Here is a 27613-nt window from a genome sequence, read left to right on the forward strand (position 1 = left end):
TCACTGCTCAGAGGCAGGAAGTAGGGCCGTTAGCACCTAAAAAACTGAGAACACTAGTGAACGTCTCAACTCATACCACATACCTCATACTATACTAAGTGTTTTAAGGTTTGTCTCGTCTGAGTGCACGTCACACACAGCAAGCCTCAGAGAAGTTATGTGACTTGAGCCCGGGATTCCCAACACCAGCAGTCTGATTGCAGAGCCTATTCTGAGAACCACTCCACCGTGTTCCCTCAAATCCTCAAAGCTTACTGGGGTCCCTGGACCCTGTCCCTGGCACACAGATGCTCACTGAATTTCCCCCAGAGGGGACAACGAGGGGGCCCACGTTTGGTTCTGGTTGGGGTCACCCCTCTGGTGTTAAACCCCATCCCAGTTCCCAGAGCTGTGAACCACGAGATGTTTCCAGCTTCCACATGCTCAGAACTGGTGCTGCCCACTCGTGAGGCTGGCTCACCCTGACCCTTCTAAACCCAGCCCTGGGGGCACTGTGATGACGGAGCAGAAAAGGGACGCATGCCACAGGGCATTCCCCAGCAGCTGGCACAGTGACTATAGCACACCGAATGGGGGACCCAGCACTCGGGCCCTCTGTGATCTCCCAGCCAATTCTCCTGTCGCCCCACCCTCACAGGTGGGAGGATGGGGGAGGGCAGGGCAAAGAGGCTGCCAAACCGGGCAGCAGTCAAGAGCAGGGATAGGCCATGTCTTGACTCCGACCTAACCTACTGTGGCCAGTGTGCTGCCCTTTCGGAGTTTTGTCTCTTCTACCTGGGAAATGAGGTGGGCTTGCCTGCATGATGGTTGGATTAACTTTAACGGGCATGAGAGAGTGCTTGATCCTTTTGAGAGGTGTGTACATCCATGCACACACGTATACACAGAGATGGGGTGACATCAGGTTACAGGAGTCCCCATCCCGGCCCAAAGAGCACTCCACACCAGGCCACCCTACCCGAGAGGTGTCTCTCGGGACTGGCACCAGGGGGAGAGTCCCTGTTCCTCCTCCTCCAGCTCAGACTCCTTCAGCCCCAAACCTATAATCCCCAGCAGGGAAAATGACAGCCTTGCCCGGCAGACGCCCTCGGCCGACAGGCGAGGAGCCGGGCGGTGGCCATGGTGGTGGCTGGGAGGCGGGCCCGGGACACACAGCCGCCGGGTCAGGGGAGGTCAACGGCGGGGGACAAATGCTTTGGGGTGGGTAGACACTGGATGAGAGGGAAGAGGGGGAAGGGGAGGGCACAAGACTTCAGGGTTGGCCTGGGGCCGGCCCTCCGCAGGACAAGGCCCAGGGAGAGTCAGCAAGGGGTCATGACCCAGGAGCCAGAAGCACCAGGAAGGGGCCTCTGCAGAAAGGCCTGGGCCCGAGACCCTGAGGCTGGCCAGGCCCCTGGAGGCAGCAAGGCAAGCACCACCCACAGGTTGGGCGTTGGGAAGCTACAGACACACTGAATCCTGGGCTCTGCCCCAGCCTCCCGGGAGGGGTGGGGAATCGGCATTTTGGAATGAGCCCCTGAGATCCGGTTGCAGGTGGCTGCCTGGGAACCCCTCGATCTCCCCCATCACGGGGAGCTGCTGGGGTTTCTGCTGCCTGTGCTGCCTTCCCCTCAGCACCAACCTGCATTTGGCAGCAGGCAAGGCCGCAGCGGCGCCACGGACACCCGGAGCACGTCTGCTGCCACGGACACCCGGAGCACGTCTGCTGGTGGCCGCTCACCACCTGTCTCCTTAGAGGCACGTGACCTGTTTGTGGGCGGGGCTGCAGGACGGAGTCTGGGTTTATTGCCGCCTGGTCAGCAAGGCCTGGGCCAGCCCCTGAACACCCCTCGCAGGCTCCTCCCCGCTGAGGACAGCTGTCAGGGAGTTGGAACCTTGGCGCTCTCTGCCTCCCCTCCAAACCTGCTCTGGCAGGGAACTGTCACCAGCCCCTAGCGCTGCGGGGCTCTCGTCCAGGGTCACCTGGACCCTCGCCCCATCCCAGTGGGGAATGAAAGGCCCGACCTCCTGGAAAAGGGACATGCCACCCCAGGTCATGCTGCCCTGACTCTCCATGGCCTTGGACAAGTCACATGCCTCTCTCGGCCTGGGCTTCCTCATCTAAAATAGGAAGTGGGAGGAGGCTGGACTTGGCAACGTGCAGGCTGTGAGGGGAGGGCATTCCGGGTGGACAGAATGGCTTGAACAGCAGCTTGGGTGAGAGAGCCATTGGAAACATGCCCAGGAGACTGGGGTTGAGGCTGGATGTGGGGTTAGGGTTAGGGTCGAGGTTGAAATTGGAGTTGGGGTCGGCACTGGATTTCTCTGACCGGTACTGTCTGAAAGGTCAGTCTCCTGAGGGCGCCCGATACCTTCCAGCAGGGGCCCTCAGAGGCCGCTCCAATGTCTCTGGATCACATGAAGGGACTGGCCAGGCTGCCTGCTCGGAGCGGGTGGCAGTGTTTGCTCGGGGCCACTCCAGAGGGCCGGCTAGGACTCCCAGACCACCAGGGAGCCCAGAAGAGAAAAGGGGTACAGCCAGCCTCCCTTGCATCAGCCTGAGCACAGGGGTGGCAGGGCCAGGGCCTACCCGAGGGTGCAGCTCTTAGACTCAGCCCCTGGGTGACAGGCCAAAGAGCAAGGGGGTCCCCAGGCCCTGGGGAGACAAGGACCCATTTGGGTTTCAGGGCCTCTGGGTCAGGGCCATGGGGATGGCCCAGCTCAGGCCTGGAGCTAAGGACACCTGCCTGGGGCCTCTGCGGGCACAGGCTGTGCTGGGCCAGGACTCTGTGCTGGCATCCCCACAGCTACCATCACACCTATTGTCCTGATGGATATTTGGAGACGCAACCTCTTGTAAGAGGGTTATGCTTAAGGACAGGTCACCAGGATGACCCTGGTCACACAGGAGTGCTGGAGTGTGCAGGGCCTGGTACCCGCAGCCATTTCCTCAGGCCATGCCACTGGACAGGCCAGTGGAGTCCCAGGGCTGGTCTCCGCTGGGGACAGGCCACAGCCCTCTCCTGGCCCCCAGCTCCCATCTCTTCCCTCCCTCTTGACCTCCAGGATGGTGTGAGGCACCCTTGGCACCCTTCCAGGAAGGGAAGAGATGGACAGGTGGTGGGACAGGTGAACGAGGGGCCAGTCCGTGGAGGATGGGGCCTGCCTGCTTCTCTCTGGCCAGGGACAGTGATCTGAAGCCCGGGCCTGACATGAGGGCAGGTAGCACATGTGGCCGATGTCCCTGAGGCCTGCCCACCGGCGAGTCTGCTCACCCGCTGCCCGGTCCCACTTGCCACGGCCTCGCCAGCCCCTTCCCTGCCCCCTCACGGGCCTGAGATGGCTGTCACCATGGCAACCCTGCTCATTCAGTCCGGGATAATGAAGCCAATGTGTTTTTCATTTCCATGAGCTGGAGTGCGGAGCAGAGCGGGGGAGGGGGCTTTCCCCTCTGGCCCCCGCTCTGGGGGAAGGCAGGCTGGATAGAGAGTGTGTGGGGCCTGAGCAGCGGAGGCACAGACACCAGCGGGAGGGGCGTGAGACCTGGAGCCACCAAGCTCTCGCTCGACCCGCCACAGTAGCCTTGTGGCTGGACAACGCCAGCTAGAAAGGCAGGCCTTCCCGCCAACGCCCGGACCAGGAGAGGTGGCTTGGAGCCAGGCAAAGCGGGACTCTGTTTCTAGCTGTGTGACCTTGGGCTAGCGATTTCACCTCTCTGGTCTCACTTCAGTAGAACCAAGTTCATCAAGCATTCATTGGGTCCCTTCTGAGTGTCTGGCCTTCTGCTGTCCCCGGAGAGCCAGAGAGGACCCAGACAGAGCCGCTGACCCTCATGAGCCCACTGGTTATGGGGAGGAGTCTGTACTGGGCATGTTTCTCAGCTGTAAAAATGAGGCCAGTAACACTTAACTGCTATGATCTTTGAGTTACCACTGTTGTGGGGAGGGGGGTGGGTAACATGAAGTTATGTATGTGAACATGCCTAGTGTACACAGTAGATGTTTTACAAGTGCTAACCTCCTTTCTTTTCTTCATCCTGGGGCCCTGGCTGGCAACACAGAGATAGCAGATGTTTAGGAAATTCTCACGTGTGAGTCAGCAGTCACAGCTGCCCTGACGCCTCTCCTTCCCCTTGACCTGTCCATTCAGCGGGAGTGAAATCAAGGCCTGAGCAGGGCTGGGCTTGGGGGAGAGCAGGGTGGCAGAGCAGTGGCCATGGGCCAGCCTGCACTGTCAGTGGCAGGGCTCATCTGCGGCCCAGACGGGGGAGAGTGGGGTCGTCTGGGAAACCCACGGCCCACAGTCGCCGCCATCACATCCCCTCCCGCAGCCCCTCTCCAAGGGCAGTAAGCCAAGAGCACTCAGGCAGAAAACCGTGGCCTGTCTCCCCCGCAGTAATTCAATCACCTTGGAGGCCAGTGGCCCTCTCTCCTGGCTGGGCTGACAGATTAGAGGGGGAGGGAAGGGAAGCGTGCGGAGGGAGGGAGCGGGGAGACCTGGAAAAATCAGAGCAGGACTTGAAAAATGAAGAAATAAACCTGCCAGGAGGAAGACAGCCTCGATCCGTCCTCCATAAAACTGTCTTAGGGCCACCAAGGATGTTGGTGGGCAGAGGAGGCCGGAGATGGCTCCTCCCGGGACCCCTGCCACCCCCCACCCAGCTGGGCTCCAGGCCCCCACTGGGGAGGGTCGGGGAGGAGAGGGCCTGGGTGGGCTTGCGGGATAAAAGGGGCAGGAGTGGCGGAGGCGCAGCTTTCGGGAGAACAGGGCCGGGAACAGGGGCCTCTTGTCACTGAGGCTGACCCACGGAAGGAATGGAGCGCCGTGTCCGCAGGCAGCTGGCAAGCAGGCCTCGAAGCAGGCTGACGAGGCACGAGGGCTGGATGGAGCCCGTCTGCCCTTTTGCCTGTTTAGCAGATGGGGAGACAGGCCCAGAGCCACACACAAATCAGAGCCACTTGGGTTCTCCAGCCCGGGGGCCAGGCCAGGCCACCTTCACCATGAACTGCAGGTTGGGGGGCCTCTCCCTGCTGAGTCCGCAACAGTGTCACATCACAGCCAGCCCGGCCAGGGCCAAGCAGACCTGTGAAGGAGGCTGCAGCCCTGGCTCTCCTCTGGGCCCCTCCACAGGGCCATCAAGAATCACGTTTCTGGGCTTCCCTGGTGGCGCAGTGGTTGAGAGTCCGCCTGCCGATGCAGGGGACACGGGTTCGTGCCCCCTTCCGGGAGGATCCCACATGCCGCAGAGCGGCTGGGCCCGTGAGCCATGGCCGCTGAGCCTGCGCGTCCGGAGCCTGTGCTCCGCAACGGGAGAGAACACAACAGTGAGAGGCCTGCGTACCACACACACACAAAAAAGAATCACGTTTCCTAGGAACAGCGAATGACCCTGAAAACCACTTAGGACGTAAGTCCAAAAAGGAAGGAAAGAGAATTATAAAGTGACCAGAAAGGAATATACCAGAATGTTGACAAGGATGACCTCTGGTTGGAAGGATGATGGGCAGGTTTTGTTTTTCTTCTTCCAACTTTTCTGTGACTTCCAAACTTTCTACCACAAGCATGCATTACTTTTACAATAAGGAAAAAAGGACATTATTAGAGTTAAAATAACTAAGCCACTTCCACTAAAGGCTACTTGTGCTACGTTCTCCATTTACAGGACGTCAAAGAAACTCTTGCTGGATGTAGGCAGCAGCTTCAAGGAGGCACACGTGCTCACCCATGAGAAGTCACTCCAGGCAGGAAGGAGGGGACTAGGGATGCCCTCACTTTGCTTTGTGACTCTGGGCGAGTCCTGTACCTCTCTGTGCATTGGTGTTCTCCCTTCGCCCTACTCACCTCACTGGATGGGTGCCAAGGACTGCTGGGCCTGGGCATGCTTGAACTAAACTCAGAAGCCTTCATGAATTAGGGGCACAGGTCTTCTCTGATCGGAGGGGCACTGTCTGGGGCAGAGGGGGCAGCTGAGGTGCCTCTGAAGACTGGGCAGGCCAGCGCTCAGGGTGGAGGAGTTGGGCCGAGCAGCGCCAGGAGGCGAGGGGCCAGCTTTCATCCCCTGTTTACAGTGGAAACACAGACTTGAAAAGGTTTCACTTTTCCACTGTTTTTGTGGCAGTGCTGTGGGGAGCAGGGCTTCCTGAGAGCGAGGCCAGCTTTCCAAGGCCACACCGAGTCCAGCCCCGCGCTGGCCTCCGACAGGAAACATCATGTTTTCAATTTACGGGTCCCTGCCAGGCGCTGCGAGCAGGCCCGCGCTCCAACAATCGGCTGTGCGGGGAGAGCAATTCCAGGCCCCGCCGCAGTCGGGAGCCCTCGGCCGGCCCAGTGGAGCTCCAGGACCGCAGAGGGACCCCGTGGGATCCCTGAGGGGCCTTGTTCCGGGACAGCTCTGGCCGCGGGTACCTGACAGTTTTTATGGTTTTAGCAGCTGATGCACCCTGTGACTCCACTCCACAAACTCCAATCCTTGGCCTTCTGCCTCCCACATCTGCTAGTCCTACCCCCTTGCTGACAGATGGGGAAACTGAGGCCCACAGAGAGAAGAGGCTTCCCAATGCCACCGGATTATTAGCGAAGAAAGAATGACCTCAAATCAGATTGGCAGATTCCCAACTGAGTCCCTCGGCAAGACGGGACTGTCCTGCAGCCCCCCACCATGTCCCGCCATGATGGTGATGACAGCTGACCTCCACTGCACACCTACAAGCCAGGCACTGTGACCACCCTTAAGCCACAGAACAAGCCCGTGAGCTTTCTGACCTTCATATCTTACAGATGAGGAAACTGAGGCCCAGAGGAATTTAGAAACCTCTCTAGGGTCACGGGCCTGCAACATGGAGCTGGGGCTCTCAGAGTGCGAAGCTGGCCTTCTCCACCCCTTCCTGAGGACTCCCCTGGCTCTGCATCTCCAAGGCCTAGTGAGGGGCCCCAGGCAAGACACACGGACCCCCTTCTCCTGTCCTGCTCCTTCCCTCGCCTCCAGCTCGTGCTCAGGAAGAGCCTGGGGGGAAGGTCAGGCAGAGAGGGGGGCGGAAACCCCTCAGGGAGGGCAGGCCAGAGCAGGAGCTGCTGCACACACCTCTGCGGGGACAAGCCCCTTCCAGCCTCTGGGCCTCAGTTTCCCCCTATCTAGGGAAGATGGGTTCTGTTGGCTCTCCAGCTCCCCCAGCCCCTAACATCCAGGGTCCCCAGAATTTCACATTTAGGGCATCTTTGTGCCACCTGTTTTCTGTGTATTCTCCCCCACTCTGCCGCTATTTCTGAATGAACTCTGAACTTTTCCAACCCCCGTGCCCACTGGGTTTGGATTTTAAAGCCCAGATGTGCCACAGGACATCTCCGCTGCAAAGGGGCTGCCCACGTCAGCTTCCCTTCCCTGCCAGCACCCAGGGCAGCAGAGCCGCTGCTTGACCACATCTGGTCTCTGCTCTGACATGCAGGATTTGAGGAAAGCTTGGTGAGAAAGGGCATGGCCGTGTCCTTCTATAGATCCAAAGCTTCACTAGCTCCTCTCCACCCATCAAACAGAGGTGGGATCCACCGTGGGGCCTCTCTTCCTACGTGCCTCTCTGGAGCCAACACCTGGGTGGCCGGGACTGGCCGTGCCTGTGGTCTTCACCCAGGGGAACTTCCACCCACGGGCACTTCCACCCGCTCTGCCTCAGCCTTCTCCTGCCCCTCCCAGTGGGAGCCGTGTGGCCCAGGCGCCCCTGCAGCTGAGCTCACTCTGGCCGTGGGAAAAGTCCGAGTTGATGCTGGGAGGGACTCTGGGCCCCGATACGCGCAGGCCTGACCCATGGCTGCACTGGCTACTTCAGAATCCTGGCTGGATCTGGGGAGCGCACCTACTACATGCCCAGTCCTCTAGGCTCTAGTGAGGAGGCCCTATTCTCCTCGTTTCACGATGACGAGGAAGAGCCTGGGAGGTCAGGTGACTCCACCTTACACAGCTCAGGACCTGAAGATTTAAAGATATCGGTCTGTCAGAGACAAGACTGACATACCTCCAGGAAGCCCCCTCTGATCTTCCTGGTTGGTGGGGGGCTCTCCCCCAGCAATGCCCAGAGCGAGTGCTCCGTGCCCTGGGTCTGGCTAAGGACTCAGGCTTGAAAGTCAGTTGGAACCGGGTTCAAATTCTGACCCCCGCTCCCAGGGCCTGTGCACCATGGGTGAGCTATTTAACTTCTCTGTTCCACCGTTCACTCATTTGCAAAAGAGGCTCTACGAAGAGGAAATTAGATAATGCATATAAAGGCCATGGGGAGAGTGTTAATGAACACTACTGCCATAAAGACTCCCCCAAAGGGCTTCCCTGGTGGCGCAGTGGTTAAGAATTCTCCTACCAGTGCAGGGGACACGGGTTCGAGCCCTGGCCCGGGAAGATCCCACATGCCGTGGAGCAACTAAGCCCATGCGCCTAGAGCACAACGACTGAGCCTGTGCTCTAGAGCCTGAGAGTCACACCTACTGAGCCCGTGTGCCACAGCTACTGAAGCCTGTGCGCCGAGAGCCTGTGCTCCGCAACAAGAGAAGCCACCGCAATGAGAAGCCCGCACACCGCAACAAAGAGTAGCCCCCCGCTCACCGCAACTAGAGAAAGCCCACGCACAGCAACAAAGACCCAACGCAGCCAAAAATAAATAAACAAATTTATATTAAAAAAAAAGACTCCCCCAAAGCGTGTGCGTGTGTGTGCACACGTGCGCACACACAAATACACACAGCAATATACTATTGTGACACAACAGCAAGGACTGGGTCTTCAATCCTGACTGGGTAACCCTGGGCAAGTCACTTGCTCTGTTTGCTCACTGAGGTCTATTCTTAAAATTCTTCCTTATTACTCTCCAGGAGACCCCTCCCCAGCCCCTAAAAAAGTAGCAGGCTTTCCTTGGGACCTGAGGGATTTGTTGGCTGCCCTCTGACCCTTTGTGTCCTTTTCTGCACTCACAGCCACGGAGCTCCTGCCACCTCGCAGAAGCTCCACAGCTCAGGCCCTCACTGGTGTAGCCAAGCAGGCCCGGTGTGGCTGGCCCCAGGGAACCCGGCACCAGGGGTCCTGGGGTCTCCAGTCAGCTCATTCTTGGTGCAGAGGCGGCAGATTTCGAAAAAATCATATTGCATTGACATTAAATCTCCCATCTGACTCACTGGCCTCCTCCCCCGGCTGGCCCCATGGTCATTACCATTTCAACACCTGAATTATCAAAAGGCCGGGCACCAAAGGCTGGCAGATAATTTATTTTGGTTTACAAAAGACCGATTTGGGGGAAGGGCCCATTCTCTAACCACTGGGCGTTCACCTTCCCATGGAGCTGGGAAGGCTGCGGAAGAACCTATGCAAAGATCGATAATGAAAGACTTCAAATGATTTCTCAGAGAGTTTGCTATCCTCCTCCTTCTTTGTGTCAAAAAAGATGCTCCAGGGGGCCTTGAGTTCCATAGGCTGGCGGTTCCATAGGCTGGCGAGCCCGGGGAGAGGCAGGACGGTGTGGAGTTCAGGGTCAGACAACACAAGCCCCATCCTGGCTCTGCCACCTGGCGACTTTGGCTATTTTCCTGGCCTCCCTCTGCCTCAGTTTCCCCATCCGCAATATGGAGATGATACCGGTCCCCACCTCATAGGGTGTTGTCAGGATCAAAGGAGATGCTGCCCTGCCTGCTGACATTATCTTTATTATTATCGTCAAAGGGTCCTGTGGCTTGGCTGTTCTTTGCACTTCAGCGACAGAGGTGTGATGGGCAGTCATTTCCCTCCTGTCCCTGACAGGGTGGGTGGATCTGCCTGGGGCGTGCACTGAATGCTATGTACAGGTGTGCCCCAGGGAGGCTCCCCCCACCCTGCAGCTGGGCCCCGAGTGTCTTTACCCACCGTGTTTCCACTTGGTCAGGTCCCACACCGAGCCCTTGGTGGGCACCAGCTACCCTGGGTTCTGAGGAATTCTGCTGGGCCACTCCAGGCTCTGCTCCCTGTCTCCAGGCCTTGCCCCCTACCTCCTTGTCCCTGTTGCTCCCTGACCCGGGTTCTCAGTCACTCGGCAGATACCGAGTGTATGTCACATGGCCTTCATTCAATCTGCATTTATTGAGCACCTACCATGCATCGTTCATTCCCACAGCACTCAAAGGATAGCTACTCGGTGCTGTTCATCCACTTAATAGGCGCATAGCCTATAGTGAGCCAGGCCTGAGCGCACGGCTGCCTCAGTGGCAGAGCCACAGCCTCGCTCCATCCAATGCGCCTCCCTGCTCCTCCCTGATGCAGGAGAGGCCCAGGTGTGTGCCTGCTGGTGGTCTGGTACAAATGCCACCACCCCCTTCCCCCCGACGCACGCACAAGAACACTCACACACAGGCATCTGTCTTGGGTCTTGGTTTGGACCACACCTGACCTAAGGCTGTGGCTTTTCCTGCCTCACCCCTAGCCCTACGTGAAATCCTTGAAATCCTTCGGCTCCAATCAGCCTCCTCCAGGAAGCCTTTCGTAACCCTCACTCTGCGAAAACTCCTCCTTGATCTTCACATCTCCCTGGTGCCAGGGGCACTGGGCATCACTCATTCTGTTCCTTGCATGTGAGTCTTGGCCCAGCCTGTGTGCCACCTGAGGGCTAGCATAGGGTCTTCTGCTTCCTTATCTCCCCAGCAGCTAAGCACAGACCCACACAAAGAGTAGGTGCTTACTAAATATGACTGCCTTACTAACTGCAGATGGAGGCTGTGAGGAGGGCTAGCTTGTGCAAGGGCCCTGTACCAGGTGCCGGCATGAACCAAGGACCCGGCAGGACTCCTGGCCCAGGGAGGAGACAGAGCTGGGGCCCCAGTCCACACCTGGGCTGGTGATGCGAGCAGGATACCAGTGGTCAGAGAGGCGTAGCCCAGACCCTGAGCCCCAGGCTCTGACGTCATCCCAGACGGGGGTGAAGGCCCTGGTGGGAATAATTCCTCCTCTGCCACCTGCCAGGGCCCAGCTGCCTCAAACGAGGTCTTATTAGGGCAAGGACTGGTTTTTCACCTCTGCTTCTTAACTCCCCTGAGCGCTAGTGAGTGGAAAATGGGAGGGAATCAGGGAGTGAGAGCCTTGTCATTTCTGGAGCACGTTGCCCTCTGCATGGATATTCCTGGAAACCCTCCACGGGGCGTCCTTGGCTGGGGTGGGAAGACTTGGGGTAGAGTGGGAGCTGTTGAGTTAGTGCGGGTTGAAAAGGGCCCACTGTTCAGGAGCAACTGGCCCCTTGATCCCTGTCCCAAGACAGCTCCCATCTCTCCCCGGGAGCTGTGGAGGCTGGTTTAGGGCTCAAGCCTGGCAGGCCTACCCATCCCAGATGGACCGTCCAAGGAGAGGGGTGACAGGTGGCTTGGTGTGGCCCAGAGATCAGACCAAAAGCCAAGTGGCCTGCTTCCAGGCCTGCTCCCCACTTCTCCCTGGGGACCTGGCCAGGCATGTTCCACTCTGGGCCTCAGTTTCCCCATCTGTAAAAAAGAAAGGGCTCCGCAGGGCCATCCTCTAGTTCTGACACTCTAGGTTTCCATGTGGGCTAACCAATAAAGCTCCGAGGTCCCTCAGAGGAGCCAGACGACCCCATTCGCCCTGCTCCCCTCGGCCAGGCCCAGGTCAGTGGGCTAGTTCAGCTTGCTGAAGAGATCTCAGATCTGAGTGGCAGATGCCTCCTGATCTAAGGTCTCCTGCAAGGCCCAGGGGAATCACCGCTAAATGGCATGTCACACCCAGGGAACAGCTTTTCTGTCCCTAGGGCTCTGGGGCTGGCAGGCGGCTGCTGACCTGAACAGTCTGTGGCCAGAGGGAATGGGCTGAAACCCACAGATCTGACTCTGGGAGCCCGGCAGACGAGACACACCAGGGAATGTCTTTCTGATTACCATGGGGCTTTAAGAGCAGAAAGAGCCCTTCCAGATCATCTAAACCCCTGGTTTATTCACGAGAAAACAGCCACAGAGAGGGACAGGGCTTGCCCAAGTTCACCCAGCAAGGCTTTGATACTGTCCAAGGCCCTACCTCTAGGCCAACTCCCCTTGGCCGGCATCAGTGTGTCCCAGACAGGCCTGATCACAGGTGTTATATGGGGCCCCAGTTAAAAACTCAGAGCCCTAGGCCCAACTCTAACCCACAGAATCAAACTGCAGGTAGCCCAGGTGCCCAGGTGGCCTGTGTGTGTTGGCTCTTTGGAGAAGTGTCATCCTGACAGTTCCCACTCCAGAGCCCCAGAGAGGACCCAGAAGGCCAGTGTCCCTGAAGGAGGGAAGCATCTGGGTACCAGATGGAACAAATGTCAACCTCAAGCAGCCGCTCCAGTGCTGAGGGGCGGGAGGTGTCTCTTTGAGACTTCAGTCAACAGGGAGGACTGGCACCATGTAGCCACTGCTGTATTCCAGCCTCACAGCACTGCCCGCAGGTGGGTGGGCTTCTGCCCACTTACAGACGAGGAAACGGAGGGCACCAGAGATGAAGTAACTTGTCTCGACTTGCACAGTTGATAGGTGGCAGAGCAGGGATTTGAACCCAGCAGTGTCTGTCCCTAAGACCCTTGCTTTAAGCGTGTGTCATACTGCGTCTTCTATCACACTGAAACTGACACCGGTGGACCCGGAGATGGTGAGCTCTCCAGCAGCAGAGGCGTGCAAGCAGCTGCTAGAGGAGCCCTGGCAGGCACGGGATGACCTTGAGCAACCCTCCTGGAGCTGTGACTGGGGAGAAACTAAGCTGGATCAAGGATGCAAGGGTGTTGGTTCGTTGTGTTTCTTCCACACACAGAGAAAAATGGTCCAGATGATTTACAGGTTCAAGTGCATCGATTGTTGCAGCTGCCGGGCAGGGGACACCTGGGAGCTTTGGCATTTGTTGGGGGCAGAGACAGGGGGCCACAGGGGGTTGGGTTCCTAGATGGTGACCATGGTGGAGAGTCTGGGTGGGGGCAGGGCTGAGGGAGCTCACCAGGGGCCACCCAGTGAGGGCTGTCCCACCATAGACTGTCCACCGACTGAAGCGCGGGCCAGAAGGAGGGGGCACCAGGGGAGCATTCCACGAAGGTTATGAAGCAGAGATGCTCCCATGGGCTCTGGAAGAGGCCCCCAAAGATGCCTCAGGGAAGCAGTGAGGGTCCCAAACAGCTGTGAGGCAAGATGTGCTGCCCAAGTTCACCCAGCAAGGCTTTGATACTGTCCAAGGCCCTACCTCTAGGCCAGCTGGAGCTGAGGAAGGGTGAGAAGCTGAGGAAGGGTGAGAAGCACTTAACAGGAGAGACAGATGTGAGGGAAAAGCTTCCATACATCCCCCTGCTCTCCATTAACAAGGTCGGGGGGCAGGGGCTGGGGCTCCCCAGTCAGCTCTCTGGGGACATATGTGGTTCCCATAACTCGGGGGCTCTGGAAGGTTTCCTGAGCACGGTCCGCCCAGCAGCCACGGCAGCCTGACACATGTGGGACCACACTGAGGTGACTGCCCCTCCCTGTAACCGCCACAGCCCAGAATTGACCCATCTGACAAGGAGACCTGATGCTCAGGGAGCCGGGGCTGAAAGGGCAAACTTGCACCATGCAGCGCACGGCACTGTTTCTCACAACCTGTGCACAGCCTCAGAGTCCTCCTTAACACAGCCCGCCCTGCACATTAAAAACTGGCATGCCGGGGAAAACCTCCCTGCCGTCTCCACAGGAAGCTGAGGGTGCACGGTCCGGGTGCCTGCTGGCTTCCTGCTGCCATTCAGCACCGGTGTACCAGGACCTGTGCGGGGGACACGGTTCAGAGCTGCTTTGAGCCTTCAAGGGGTGTATACCCCAGTGGGGAGAGAGTAGGGGTCTGGTTGGAGGAGCAGAGACCAGGAGAGGCCACAGGTGCATGAGGCTGAAGGAGGGGATGGGTGTGTCTCAGGGAGCGCACACACGCTCCGCAGCCCCTCCGAGGGGGCTCTGCCTCGGGCAGGGGCCCCTCAGAGGGAGGACAAGCCCAGCACCTGAACCTCCTGGCCTCCCACCGCAGTGCCTCAGTGGAGGCAAACAAGAGTATGACTGCCAACTGAGTGGGCAGCAAAGTGCAGTCAGGGGGGAGGGGAAAATCGGCTTCAGAGGGAGGAGGGCTCTGGGGCAGCTGTTCGGCTGCCAGTCTGCCCCTGAGAAACATCTTGTCTCTGGAAGCCCCTCCGGGCAGGCGGGGACCCCAGGCATCTCCTGACCCTGTGGGAAACCTCTGGGTTCACAGGGACACACCCGCTGGACACCTCTGCAACTCAGACTGCGTCCTGGATGATGTGGGAGGGGGAGGAGGACAGGGGCGTCCTCCCTTCCTGGGCTCCAACCCGCAGCCCCGTTTTCTAAGGGGGGTTGGAAAGAAGCTGGGGGTGATGCGGGGACTGGCCCCCACTGTGGCACAGCCTGTGAGAGACGCCTTGGTCTGGGGCTGTTTGGGGATTAGGTGGGGACGCTCGTGAGCACTGGAACTCCCACATTATCTCTCCTCTTTTCTCATCGAGGTTCGCTCCCCTGGGTACTAGCTACACTCCTGCCTGCCTCAGTTTACCTTTATGGCCAGTGCGGTGTGCCCAGTTCTTTATTCTGAACAGCAGGACGGCAGCAGCCTTGCCTACAGAGAGCATACTCGCTTTGCAAACTCTCATCTGCAAGATTTCCTTCCCCAGCCTCAGTTTCCCCCCCCCTCCCCCGGAAATAAGGAAACCGGGGCCGCCGAGGCTGCGTGGTCCCATATGGCAGCCGAGAACCACACATGGCAACTGAACGCCGGAGCCCGCAAGGTTGTGTCCGTGTTAGATACACAACAGGTTTCGAAGACTTAGTATGAAAAAAGAGTGTCAAACATCCAATATGTTATCATCCCAACACGTAATGAATACAAAATAAAAGACGCTGTGGCAAGCAGTGTGATGAACACTCTGCAGGGCATCAGAGTATGAGGAGAGGAAAGGACCAGGGCCTCTGAGGAACGGAGGCCACGGGGCCCAGCGGGGAAGAGGCCGTGTCCTCTCCTGTGGAGGGAGCATGGCTGGAAGAAGGCTCCCAAAGGTTCGAGCCGTGAGGCAACAGGGCCGAGGGCTCTTGAGGCCGGAGGAAGCGCAGGAGAAAGGTGCAGCAGTGGGGACCGGTGGCAACGACGGGAAGGGGGCGGCACGGTGGAGCTGCAGCTCAGGACGCCCGCGAAGGAGGCTGGGGCCTGAGCGTGCTGGCCTCGAATGCCAGGCTGGGTGGGCCTGGCACACAGCAGGCACTTGCAGAAGACTGGCTGGCAGGGGACAGGGACCCAGAGAGGTCCCCGAGGGCATCCGGGTGAGTGGGGGCCACCAGGGCCCACTGCCCACCTCACAGGCCACTGAGACCGTCCCGGCCCGCGGTTCTCAGGGGGCCCACCCTCTGGCTCCTTCTCCCCTCAGAAGAGGACAATTTATTTATTCATGAGCGTACAGCCCCTCCCTCCAGGCAGCCAGCTCCTGGACACCTCACTTCTAATTATAGCAGGAATTTCATTAGTGCTGGAGGGAAACGCCAGGTTTCCAACCGCCGCTGTTAGTGGATGCAGGCCCCCTCCTTCTCCCCTGCTCTAGCTTGTGGCCAGTGGCCCACATGCCCGGGATGGCACAGAAGGGCAGCCACGGGGGCAGATCTCTGAGCCAGGATCAGGCTCCATCCTGAGTGGTCGGCATGGCGGGTTCGTGGGGATGGGACGGTGCCTGCCCCCAGGGCGTGGGATGGGGCCCACCACACACACAGCGCACAGCCTCCCAGCGGCGGGACTGTGGGGCGCTGCCTTGGGCATCTCCAAAGAGCAGGGCGGGAGGACGTGTGCTGCCAGAGCTGGGCAAACAGGGGGAAAGACGGCCAGGCGGGAGCCTGGGAGGTGTCAGTTCTGCAGAGTCCTGGGATGATGGAGGTGATGACACAGAGCTGAGAGGGAGGGAGAGTGGGGCTGCCACCGTGAGAATAGAGGGGAGCTGGGCAGGAGAGAGGTGCCCGTGCAGAGAGAACCAGACAGAAAGACACAAAGACATGCAGGGGCAAAGAGAGAGAGACAGACAGACAGACACACACGCGCACACACATGCACACAAGCTGGGATCTGGAGGCCGAGGAGAGAAGAAGTAAAGAAAACACCAGGGCCAGGTTGGCCAGGCTGCTCTGAGGACTCCCCAAGCAGACCCGCCCTCCTCCCCACGGGGGGCCGGCTGGGACCACACACTCTTAGGACTAGACTCAGGGGTTGCGCATCTAGAGCAGGAGGCATGGACCTCCAGAACCATCTCCTTCCGTGACTGTGGGCAGCTGCTGGGATGTGGCCAGCTGGGGGCCGGGCGTGCTTCCCCTCCAGGGTCCCTCAGGAGCCCACCTTGTCCCCAACGCTGCCCCTCAGTCAGCTCCGCCGTGGTCACCAGGGAGGCAGGGCCCATCTGGTCAGCCCGAATGGGAGGCTGGAGCTGAGCCTCGTGTGTGGGGATGGTCTGAGGTGCCAGGTTCTTGACGGGAGGTGCACACAGGGGTGGGGGTGTTCCTACATGGGCGGGCACTCTCCTTTCCTTGCACACCCACGCATATTCACATACGTCACAGCCTAATCACACACACCTGTTCATGCGCACGTACCAGCACACGAGGGCACACACACACACCTGCACACCCTCCTTCCCTCCAGAGAACAGGCACCAAAGCAGTGGAGTTGCGCATGGACAACCCCCCCTTCTCAGTGGCCTCCTCCAGCCTTCCCAGAGGGGAGAGGCTTCTCTCTCTGCCAGTCCAGCCTCCTCGGTGTCCAACCCGGGGAGCCTCACGCTCTCACCCAAACTCAGGAGTGCTGCCTGAGGGCTATGTGCAGCCCTAACCCCAGCTTGCATATTTTCTAGCGACGAGGAGCTCACTATCTTCCCAGAAAGCAGCTTGAAAAAAAACTCTCCAGACAGCTCAGACTCCTGGAAAGTTGAACTTGAGGACACCACAGAGACAGTGTGGTTGCCACTGAGGGGCCCGAGCTCTGCTGGCCGGAGTCTGCCTTTCATCAAAGGCTGTCCTTTCATCATGAGTTTGGAAAGTGACATAACTAGGCTGTCACCCTGGCTGTCACTCTAAATTATAACAGAACTAGAGAAACAGTGTTCTGTAGCCAGGACCACCTCCTTGACTGATGACAGCTAACAAAGATCCAAGAAAATCATTCATTCATTTACTCGCTCAACTGATAAAATATCGACCAGGCAATGACCACGTGCCGGGCACTAGGATGCGGCAGTGAACGGGCATCGCCGTTTAATATTCTTTCCTAGTCGGACACTTGACCTTCGCCCATTTTACAGGCGGCAAAGGTGAGTCTGGGGAAAGGCAGCGGCTTGCTTAGAGTCACGCAGGGAGCTGATGCTTAAGGGCAGAGCCTCACACATGATGCTGCTGCAGGCACTGACCATCTGCTAGCCCCGGGAAGAAAGGGAGAAGGCTGCGCGTCCGCCATCCCCACCCCCAGCCGTTTCTAGGACACCGAGGTATTGATTACCACCCTCGCCTAGGAGTGGTTTTCTTTCCTTTTCTTTTTTTCCATCAAGGCTTTCTGGTCCTCCTTTTCCTTCTTTTAAAAGAATAAACTCCAAGCCGCTTCTATGATTAATTACCAGCTGCCTAATGCTCCTCCACCAGCAATTTCTGGAAAGGGAATGAATTACCTTGAAAAACATCCGAAAAGAGAACCCACCGTGAAGGAGAATTTCAAAGGTTACCTCGCAATTAGCAGCGGGCTCCCCCAGCCTTACGGAGTTGCCAGCGAGCCCTCAGGGGAGGGGCAGGCCACCAGCCTTCGGGGGCCACCCACCGGCTCCTGCGGGCAGCCACGCCTGGAGGGCTGGCCAAAGGCCGCCCGGTAGAAATGGGGGTTGTTTCCTGAGCACCTACGTTGAGCCTGCCCTGTGGCTCCACCCCTGGTCTCTAAAGCCTCGTGGGCGGCTTAATTCCGAGGTACCTCTCCCGGTTCAAATCCCCACTCCACCGCATACAGCTCTATGGGTTTCTTAACCACACTGAGCCCCTGGAGAATGAGGCATTCAGTGTACCTCCTCATGGGATTACTGTGTAGAGAAATATGTATTTAAGGAGCCTAGTGCCTGGTACACAGCCGACTCTCACCAAGCTGCAACACTTAAAATATTCCTGGCTTCCAAGCAATCCTCGTAACAGCCCTCTCAGAAACGCCGGTATAATTATCCTCATTTTCAGATGAGAATGCTCACGAAAGGGAAAGGACTTGCCCAAGGTCGTGCAGCTGATAGGAGGAAGTCAGCATTTCCTAGAGCGGGAAGGGAGATCAAGGCCTGCTCCCTGGTTCCAGAGTCTGGCTGAAGCGTAGGGGATCCCCAGGGCTCGCCTGGCCCTGCCTGTGGGTACCTGGGAGCACCGGGGCCTCAGGAGAGATGCTGGGGGCAGCAGGGAGACGATCGGACAGGGCCTCACGGCAGGACGAAGACTCGGGCTCCCCTGGCTGGGCCCCAGAGCCTTGGGACAAAAGGCCCTGGCCCAAGTCAGCATTTCCGTGACAGCCTCTCATCTCGGGGTTGGGAGCCACAGAGTAAAGAGGGATTACACGGGTTGCCCTCTGGCCCAGGGCCAAGTGTCCTCAACCCTGAAACGCCACTCTGGGATGAGACACACTGGTGTCCGGGCCTGAGGCAGGCCCGGGAGGCTCAGCGCGGGACCTTCGGGCTCCAGCTGTTCCCGGGAGTTCCCCCTCCCTCATCAGGCTGGACGACCGCTTGGTCTCTATCCCGTCACTGGTGGGCCCTCAGGGAGGAGGGATGGTGGGAACTGAGGTATGCAAGAAGGAGGAAGGGGCCCTTCATTGCTAAGGAAAATGATAGGTCCGGAGCGTTTCCTGTGTGCCTTGTGCCAGGGCACCGGTGGGCACCGGTGCTGTGATCCCAAGCCCTCTTTTACGGACAGGTAAACCAAGGCACGAAGAAACCGCACAAGGTCATGGTGGACGAGTGGCCGGGCCAGGATCTGCACGCAGGCACTCTGACCCCAGAGCCCAGAGACTTGTGAGCGCTCAGGTGTGCACCTCAGTGCGACTGCGGGAGAGAAGGGGGTGGGCCAGCCACAGCACCCAGCCCAGCGAACAGGCCTCTCTGCCCACCCAGGCCTCTTCCCGTGTAGCTGCCATGTTGCTTACAGTGAATGAAGCCCATGTGCCACGGGCTTGAGTGGTACAGACAGGGCTGCTGTGCCAATGCTGGGGACGCCAAACCTGCCCCTCTTTCTGTGTGCATCTCCCCACCCCTGCCCTGGCAACCACGGTAGAGACAGGCCAGGCCTAAGAGGCCCCTCGAGGCCCCTCTGGGGGCCGACGAGGTCTCAGTGGGGACGGGGTGGGTGTTGCACCCAATCCCGTCCATGAGGGCTGTGCTACAGTCAAAGGCGCAGTGTGCCGGGGCCGGCACCTGTCCCCCACTCAGGACACACTGCCCCTTCCCCAAGCATCCAGGCCAAGCTGCCCCCCCCAGCCCAGCCACACACCTACCTCAGTGACCCACGAATCACCAGCGTCCCACGTTCCGGTCAGCAGCTGGCGGCCCCTCTGCCTCACTCCAGCTCCATCCTGCTGCAATGAGAAGGGTGGTCAGGGACCACTCACAGCAGGGGCCCCAGAAATGACCTGCTGCCACATCTCCCCACCCCACCCCAGCCACACTGCCCACCTGCTGGAACGTTTACTGCCGGCCAAACCATTCGTCCCCACTTGACAGATGGGGAATCTGAAGGATGGAGAGGAAAAGGGGCACCATGCTGGGGAGCCCTAACACTAACAGGCCCCTGACACCCCACATCTGCCAGCTACTGGCTATGTGATCGTGGATAAGCTCCTGGCCTCTCCAGGTTTCAGTTCTGTCACCTGTGAAATGGGATCGCAATGATCTCTCCTAGGGTTTCTGGGAGGATCTAAGGACACATGGTGACAGAAGCACTCGACATTCGTTCATTCACTCAAGAGACATTGAGCAAACACCCTGAGCTGTGAACAGGATAGTGGTCCCTGACCTGTAGGAACTCTGATAATAGGCAAAGAACCAAACAATACATAATTACAAGTGATGTCTGCCAGAAAGAACGAGTACAAGGGCGAGCGTACACAGCATAAACTCAAGTTTCAGGGGTGTCTCTTTGGGGAAGTAAAGTTGAAGGATAAGCCAGAGAGAGGCAGGCCAAGACGCATGGAACAGTGTTTCAGGCGCAGGGAAGAGTATATGTGAAGACTCCAAGATAGGGTAAAAAGACTGGCTCAGCAGAAGACTTGAGAATGGGTGGTGTGGTGGGTGCGGTAGGGGAAGGAGGGGTGGGGTGAGTGACAGCCAGGAGGCTGGCCTGATCACTACGAGGGTGGATGGGAGCCATGAGAGAGTCTGAGCAGCTGAGGGACATGAGCTTAGGTCCAGTCTGAACAGATGCCCATGGCTGCTAGGGAGAAGGGCTTAGAAGGGACAGGACGAGCCAGGGAAACCAGTGGGGGGGGCTGCCCCAGGGGTCTGGGCCAGCGACAGTGGTGCTCAGAGGAGAGGGAGCAGAAGGCAGCAGTGGCAGGATCCGCTGGTGCACTGGGTATGTGGGGACCCCAGTCCCCCTGCCCCCCATGGCAGTGGGTCCAGCTGCACCATCTCCACAATGAGCCACCAGTACTCCCCTCTCCTCCCTACACACCGGGCCCCACGGGAATCCAGGAGGACCAGACCCAGGGGCCTGGCAGGGAGGCTTCTCTGGAGTCCTGGCTGCAGAGTTTGAGTCCCAGCTATGAAGGCACCTCGCTGGATGGTTCCGGGTGATCGCCACGCTCCCTGCACCTGCATGCCCTCCTCTAAGACACGGGAAACCATGAGACTTCCCTGGTGGTCCAGTGGCTAAGGCTGCATGCTCTGGGTTCCATCCCTGGCCAGGGAACTAGATCCCACATGCCGCAACTAAGACCCAGCACAGCCAAATAAATAAATAAATATTAAAAAAAAAAAAAAAGATACAGGAAACCTGCCTACAGGGCTGAGCGCCTCTTAGGATGAGGCCCGTGGCTACAGCAGGAGTGGGCGTGCACAGGCCACATTAACTGTGGGCTCCCACACACGTGAGGGTCTGGCGGAGGCCTCAGACCCGCTGTGCAGCAGGCAGGGTCTCCCAGGGAGTGAAGTGGGTGCCTATGGCTTCAATAAAGGGCATCAAGGCCTGGCATTTGAGAGGTGGGCTCAATAATAAAAATGATCTGCTTCAAGTCCTGGCTTCATCCCCTTACCATGTGGCTTTGGACAATTTCTTAAACTTCTCTGTGCCTCTGTTTCCTTATCAGTGGGAGGCAATATAGAGAGAAGGAGGGGTCCTCCCTCTAAGAGTGGTACAGACAGTATAAGGTAAGGCATATGAGTGCCGGACAGGCAGGTAGCTTTCCGGCCATGTCAGCAGAGGCTAAATTACCTTGCAGGAGCTGGCGCTGGCCTCCATGGAGCGCTGGGGTCCTGAGCCCCAGGCTCCCACAGCCCAGCCTGGTACCTCCACCCCACACAGGAAAGAGAATATCTCTGCGTCCTGACTCTTTGACTCTGGCAGTCCCCAAACTCTGCTATAGCCATGGGGACACAAACGGCCCTTGACTCCAACTCTCCCATTTCACAGAGGAGGAAAGTGAGGCCTGGAGACAGCAGCACCTGCCCCCGTCCCGGGGTCACGCAGCAAGTCAGTGGCTGGGGGAGAACTGGAATCAGCCTCCTGCTTCCCCACTGCCCACAGCTCAGGCCTTTCCCAAAGGCAAGCTGGCCGCAGACCCACTGGCAAAGAGAAAATAATTATTTTGGCAGCTGAGACAGAAGCCGGAAAATCCTCGCTCATTCGGTGAGCGACATCCAGGCCCCAAGGAACAACGCCTGCCCATCCTGCCTCGCAGAGGCGCCTGGACTATGGCGCACATGCTCGTGCCTCTCTGCCCCCAGCCATCCCCAGTTCTTTGCTGTTGGGCTTGGGCAAAGGGGCAAACAGACCAGAGAGGGGAAGAGACTTGTCCAAGGTCACACAGCAAGGGCACCACACAGAGGGGGCAGCAGGATATGAACTCCCCTGGTTGGGGACTGACCCTTTTCCCCATAAACCTGTATTGGACCCCAACCTGGGAAGGAGAAAGGACCAGGAGCTCACCTTGATTGGGTCCACATTAGGGGTTATACCTGGGATATTCCTTTAGCCCTCGGTGAAATGCTATGAGGTAGAAACTGAAGAGCACGCCCAATTTACACACGAGGGCTAGAGAGCGTCTATAGCTTCCTAAGGTCATGCAGGTAGTAAGGAGCGAATAAGTAGTAAGAAGAGCCCGGACATGAGCGGGCGGTCTGCTGACACCCAGACTCTGCCCACTACCAGATGACCAGCCAGGGAGCCCACACCCTGCCCAGCTGGCACTGGACACCCGGGCTCCCTTGACCCTGTGCTGGGCCTCACTCACACTGGCTGCTCAAACATGTTAGGGTGGAGGTGGGGGAGCTCAGGCCCAGGTGGGGCTGTGAACACAGAGGTGAAATCACCCATCCCCAGCCCCAGCCCCCTGGGTGCCCTTAGGTGAGCCTCACAGCCTGGAAGGGTCTGGCCACCTGGTGAGACCAGGGACAGGTGTCCCGTGCCTGCTCCCAGCCTGAGCAGACCACAACCATAAAGGACACGGATCCACGCAGGTAAGTGTTCTCTGCTTAAAGGGCCCTCGGTGCCATGGGGCGGTGCACAGCCTGAGACTCAGGGCCCAGGGGGGTGGTAGGGCCCACCCAGGCTCCCAGAGGGATAGGTGCCCCACTGCCCAAAGGGCTCTCCTGGCATCCTCAGCTCAGCACTCTTACTCCGGGTTGGGTGAGGGGGACGCTCTGACCACAGGGCCGCTTCTGGCTGCGAGGGCAGGAAGGGGCAGAAGACGCGGTGTGCAGATCACACGTTGAAACGTGCTTTCACTCTCATCGCGTGTCTGGCGCTCTCGGGGGCAGGGCAAGGCGGGAACGAGTACCCATTTTGCAGAGCAGGACACTGAGCTCCGAGGGAGGGTAGGGTTGCCAGGGGTGTTGCAGCTGGAAAGTGGCAAGGCTGGGTCTGGCAGAGGTCACTCAGGGGTGGGGACTGTCCCAGGACTCAGATGGATTCTCCCAGCCACAGTCACCTTCCCATCCCCTCCTCCTCTAATGGATCCCCTGGGAGGAAGGACCCAGCTGGGTGTGGGCTTGGGTGGGGACACCAGGCCAAGCTGACTGGGGCTGGGGCTGGCCCAGAGAGATGCAGGGCTAACTAGGGATTCCTGGAGGACAGAGGTGCCCGTGCCACCGGGTGTCTAGAATGTGGGGCATCATGAGGGCTCGGTGCCCGTGGCTAAGTGACCAGTTGTTCTCTAAGCCGCCAAGGGAGCCCACATTCTGGCCTGGAGCCCGGCCCTAGCCTCAGTGGTGAGGTCGAGGGCAAGGGCGGGTAGAGCTGGGTTTGAATCCCTGCTCTGCCCTTTAATGCTGGGTGACCTTGAGCAAGTCACTTGGCATCTCTGATCATCTCCTCTCTAAACAGGGACTAGCTGCCCCTCCAGATACTCACCCACCAGGAGAGGCTTCAGGCTGACCTTGTAGAGCCTGATGTTAGCCAGAGCACTGACCTATCCCCAGGCCTCTGGGAGAGGGGACTGGACTGCCCCGCTGTGGTCGCAGACAGGGGACCACACGAGTGGCACTGCTGAGCTGAAGTTCAGGGCTCTTGTCATCTGCTGCTAATCACACACACGTGCCCCTCATGCCCTGGTGGCTGTGAGGGGTTAACGAGACACGGGTATGCAGATGCAGGTGCCACGCAAGAACAGGTCAGCGAATGGTGACCGTTAAAGTCTGGGAGAGGTTAACTGTCAAGGTCATAAGTGGTCAAGTGGGGACCAGAACACGGTCATGTGGGCACCCACCCAAACCGGATCCAACCTGCTGCCCCACTGGCTGAACTGCCTGACCTGAACTGGCTCTCACGGGGGGCTGGCCCGCCTCACCTGAGCTGGACCAGGCAGCTCTGCCTACCCCCACTTCACAGATGGGCCGAACAGCTGCTGGTTCAGGGGCCCTGCACAGGCAAGGTGGCCTCAGACCCAGCTCCCAGGCTCACCCGGGAGGCACGGGCTCCTTCACCTCCAAGACCCACCCAGGGAAGCATCCCCTTACATGACCCTGGGAACAGGCCCGTCGTCCTACCCGGGCAGCCAGTGCTGGCTCCAGGAGCAAGGCAAATATTTACCCCAGTGGTTATCCAAACCAGGCAGGCTGTCCCGCCTCCCGCATTCCTGGAATACATGTTCTCTGACCTCACCAAGCTGGGGGAATCCAGACATGGGGAAGAGACAGAGATAACCAGTCACCCAGTTTTAATTGGGCCTATGTGGAAACCAAGGCCTGATGGCCAGGAGGAAAAAGGCAGCTCTGAATTGTCTCTCTAACTACTCACCCACTAGGGGAGGCCCCAGGCTGACCCTGTAGAGCAGGACACTGGCCAGAACACCGACATACCCACAGGCCACTGGGACAGGGAGCTGGACCACCCCGTGTGGTGTGGTGGGCAGGGGCTACACCAATGCCACCTCTTGGCCTGCAGTTCAGGGCCGTCACCAGGCCTCAGATACTCATCCCTGCTGCCAATGACACGCACACAAACACACCCATTGTGCTCAAGATGTGACAAACCGGCAGACTGCCCCACCTGCCAGGGCCCTTCCTCAACAGCCCCAGAAGCTCTCACTGCCTCACTCCATCTTCAGCACAATTCTGTCACCAGGGAACTGCAAGACCTATTTTATAGATGAAGAAACTTTGCAGCAGATACCAGTGGTCATGCAGCTAGAAGTGGTAGAACGTGTACTGTCTTATTACCCCAAACCACGCCCTCAACAGCTCTGTGGTCCCAGCTCTGCCCATCGGAACCCTGTCCATCCTCCGATGCCCAAAGGACCGCCTACACCATGCTGCCTTCCCTGACAGTTCCCCCAAGTGAGCTTTCCCTGCCCAGAACTTCCAGACATTTGGACGGTGTTTCTTTCTTTCTCCTTGCATATAATTAAAACTGGGTGCCTGGTTATCCAGCTGTGAGACCCTCGTACTCACTCCAGGGACAGCGGGGTTGAGCAGAGGCTTGGGCAGCCCTGAGTGCTCAGGGGAGGACCTGAAATCCTGAGTCTTTTCCCCAAAGGACAGCAGCTGCAGTTGGCCTCAAGGAAAAGATAAGTAAAGAGACCTATGAAGCTGGTGGCTTGGGGTCTGGGGAAACTCCTGGCCAGGGCTGCCTGAGAATCACAAACTACCCTTGCTTCAATAATCCTGTATGTCTTCACTTCTGCTGAGAATATTCTGAGCTGTTCTGACAGCCTGCCCGCACCCAGGCCCGGGAAGCCCAGCGAGTCTCGTCTGGCCCTGCCCTGCAGGTCCTTGCTGCATGCCCCTCTTTGCGTGCCCCTCGGCTTCCCGCCTCCCCCTCTCCTGCGTGGAAACTTCGCAAGTGACTGGGGCAGGGCAGGCTGGCAGGTTCTGCTGAATGAAGTGTGTGCCTGACAAGTCTGCTGCTGGGCCCTCAGGGATGCCTCCAGGTGGGAAAAGCTCTGGTGGTCAGGAGACGCCCAGCACAAACCTGGGGCCACACCTGGTACCGTGGGGACGGAAGCAGAGCGTGTTGGGAAAGGTAGGGGCTTCCAAAACCTCTCTGCCCACCTAACATCTCTGAGACTTGGTTTCCTCGTTTGGAAAATGGGGGCTATAAACGGACCTCTAGGGGTTGTTCCTTCATGGTTTTTTTTTTTCTTTAACATCTTTATTGTTATTGGAGTATAATTGCTTTATAATGGTGTGTTAGTTTCTGCTGTATAACAAAGTGAATCAGCTATACATATACACATATCCCCATATCCCCTCCCTCTTGCGTCTCCCTCCCACCCTCCCTATCCCACCCCTCTAGGTGGTCACAAAGCACCGAGCTCATCTCCCTGTGCTATGCGGCTGCTTCCCACTAGCTATCTATTTTACATTAGGTAGTATCCATGCCACTCTCTCACTTCGTCCCAGCTTACCCTTCCCCCTCGCTTACCCTTCCCCCTCCCCATGTCCTCAACTCCATTCTCTACATCTGTGCCTTTATTCCTGTCCTGCCCCTAGGTTCTTCAGGACCATTTTTTTTTTCTTTTAGATTCCATATATATGTGTTAGCATACGGTATTTGCTTTTCTCTGTCTGACTTACTTCACTCTGTATGACAGACTCTAGGTCCATCCACCTCACTACAAATAACTCAATTTCGTTCCTTTTTATGGGTGAGTAATATTCCATTGTATACATGTGCCACATCTTCTTTATCCATTCATCTGTCGATGGACACTCAGGTTGCTTCCCCTTCATGTTTGTTTATGCCATCCATCCATCCATTCATTTCCTTCTCCCGACAGCTAATGACACTGCCTACTTTGTGCCAGAGAAGGAAGAGAAGGAGAGGGAAAAGAGTAGGAGAGGATGGGTGGGGAGAGGAGGGCACGGTCGAAGGCCAACGTCACCAGCCTGGATGCTTCCCAAGGGTGTCTGCACACTGTCTAATGCGAGGCGGGCAAGACACAGAGTAATTCTAGGACAGAGTGCTGGAAGGCAGCAAAACGGGGTGTCGAGGGCATCATGCTCTTGAGAAGAGCCTCTCAGGCAGGAGGGCACCCCTCCTGGGCAAAGGCCCAGAGGCTTGCCAGGAGAAAAGCCTCAGACTGAAGAGAAAATGATAGATGAAATCAGGAGCAGGGGACAGCTGCGTTCAAGGGCACATGCAGACACATCCCCGGGGGCCCCGCCAAAGCTTCACCCAGAGCCCAATTCCAACTTGCTGTGTTATCAAGGCCAGGCTGGAGAGGCCTATCAGAGGGGAAAGCCCTCGCCCTCTCCACGAGCACCATCCGGGCCCCGAGGAACGACGTTCACCCAACCTGCCGCTCAGAGGTGCCCTGGCTCATGGCGCACGTGTGTGCCGAGACACCCAGCCTCTTGATGTCGGGCTTGCGCAGTGGGGCAAACTGAGACCTGACAGAAGTTGGCTGTGATTCGTGGCTCACTCCTGCTGGAGGAAGAGGGAGGGGGCTCCCTTCTTCCCAAGCCGTCAAATGAACAATTCCTCCTCTACTCAAGGGGGGAGGTACAGCGTGGACTAAGGGCACATAACGTGGCTCTAGATTCTGACACACAGAAGGTGTGTGTGGAGTGGCTCTGCTGTCCACTGAGCTGTGATGCTGGGCAAGAAACTTAGCCTCTCTGGGCCTCAGAGTCCTCATCTGTAAAATGGGGATAATGAGTCCCTCCTCTCACAGAGTTGTAAGGACTTAACGAGATTATGCCTGCACTGCACTTGCACAGGAAGTGCTTGGTAAATAGGGAGCGCCATTGTTCTCACTGGCTCAGCTTTGCTGCCAAATGAAGCTTGGGGTCTTGCTGGGCAGGGAGGCACTGGATCTCTTACCAAAAAGATGGAGAAAGATCCCGAGAAGATGAGTCCTGGCTTCAGGCCCCTTCTGAGGCTGATTCAAGAGCCAGCACGGTGGGTCTGTTTCCCAGAGACAGGCTTCCTGAGGGTCACCGGCTCCCAGGAGGGGGCCCCCCGA

The 27613-nt window shown here is 58.2% G+C and overlaps 1 protein-coding gene across 8 annotated transcripts in view; it reads right to left on the minus strand.

Moving 5' to 3' along the window:
• The window catches only part of ZMIZ1 (zinc finger MIZ-type containing 1), a 185870-nt gene that overhangs the window by 121510 nt on the left and 36747 nt on the right, over positions 1 to 27613 (minus strand). For 4 of the 8 annotated variants that reach the window (XM_067710389.1, XM_067710390.1, XM_067710388.1 and 1 more), the window contains exon 2: positions 19490 to 19570. The exons of 1 other annotated variant lie outside the window; for it this stretch is intronic. The gene's annotated coding sequence lies outside the window, so the exon portion shown is untranslated. Of the gene's footprint in view, positions 1 to 19489; positions 19571 to 23995; positions 24168 to 27613 lie in introns of those variants that run through there. 3 more of the 8 variants (XM_067710385.1, XM_067710384.1, XM_067710386.1) reach the window with 2 other exon arrangements.

This window comes from Pseudorca crassidens, chromosome 16 (genome assembly GCF_039906515.1).
Source record: "Pseudorca crassidens isolate mPseCra1 chromosome 16, mPseCra1.hap1, whole genome shotgun sequence".
In the NCBI taxonomy this organism is placed as follows: Eukaryota; Metazoa; Chordata; class Mammalia; order Artiodactyla; family Delphinidae; genus Pseudorca; species Pseudorca crassidens.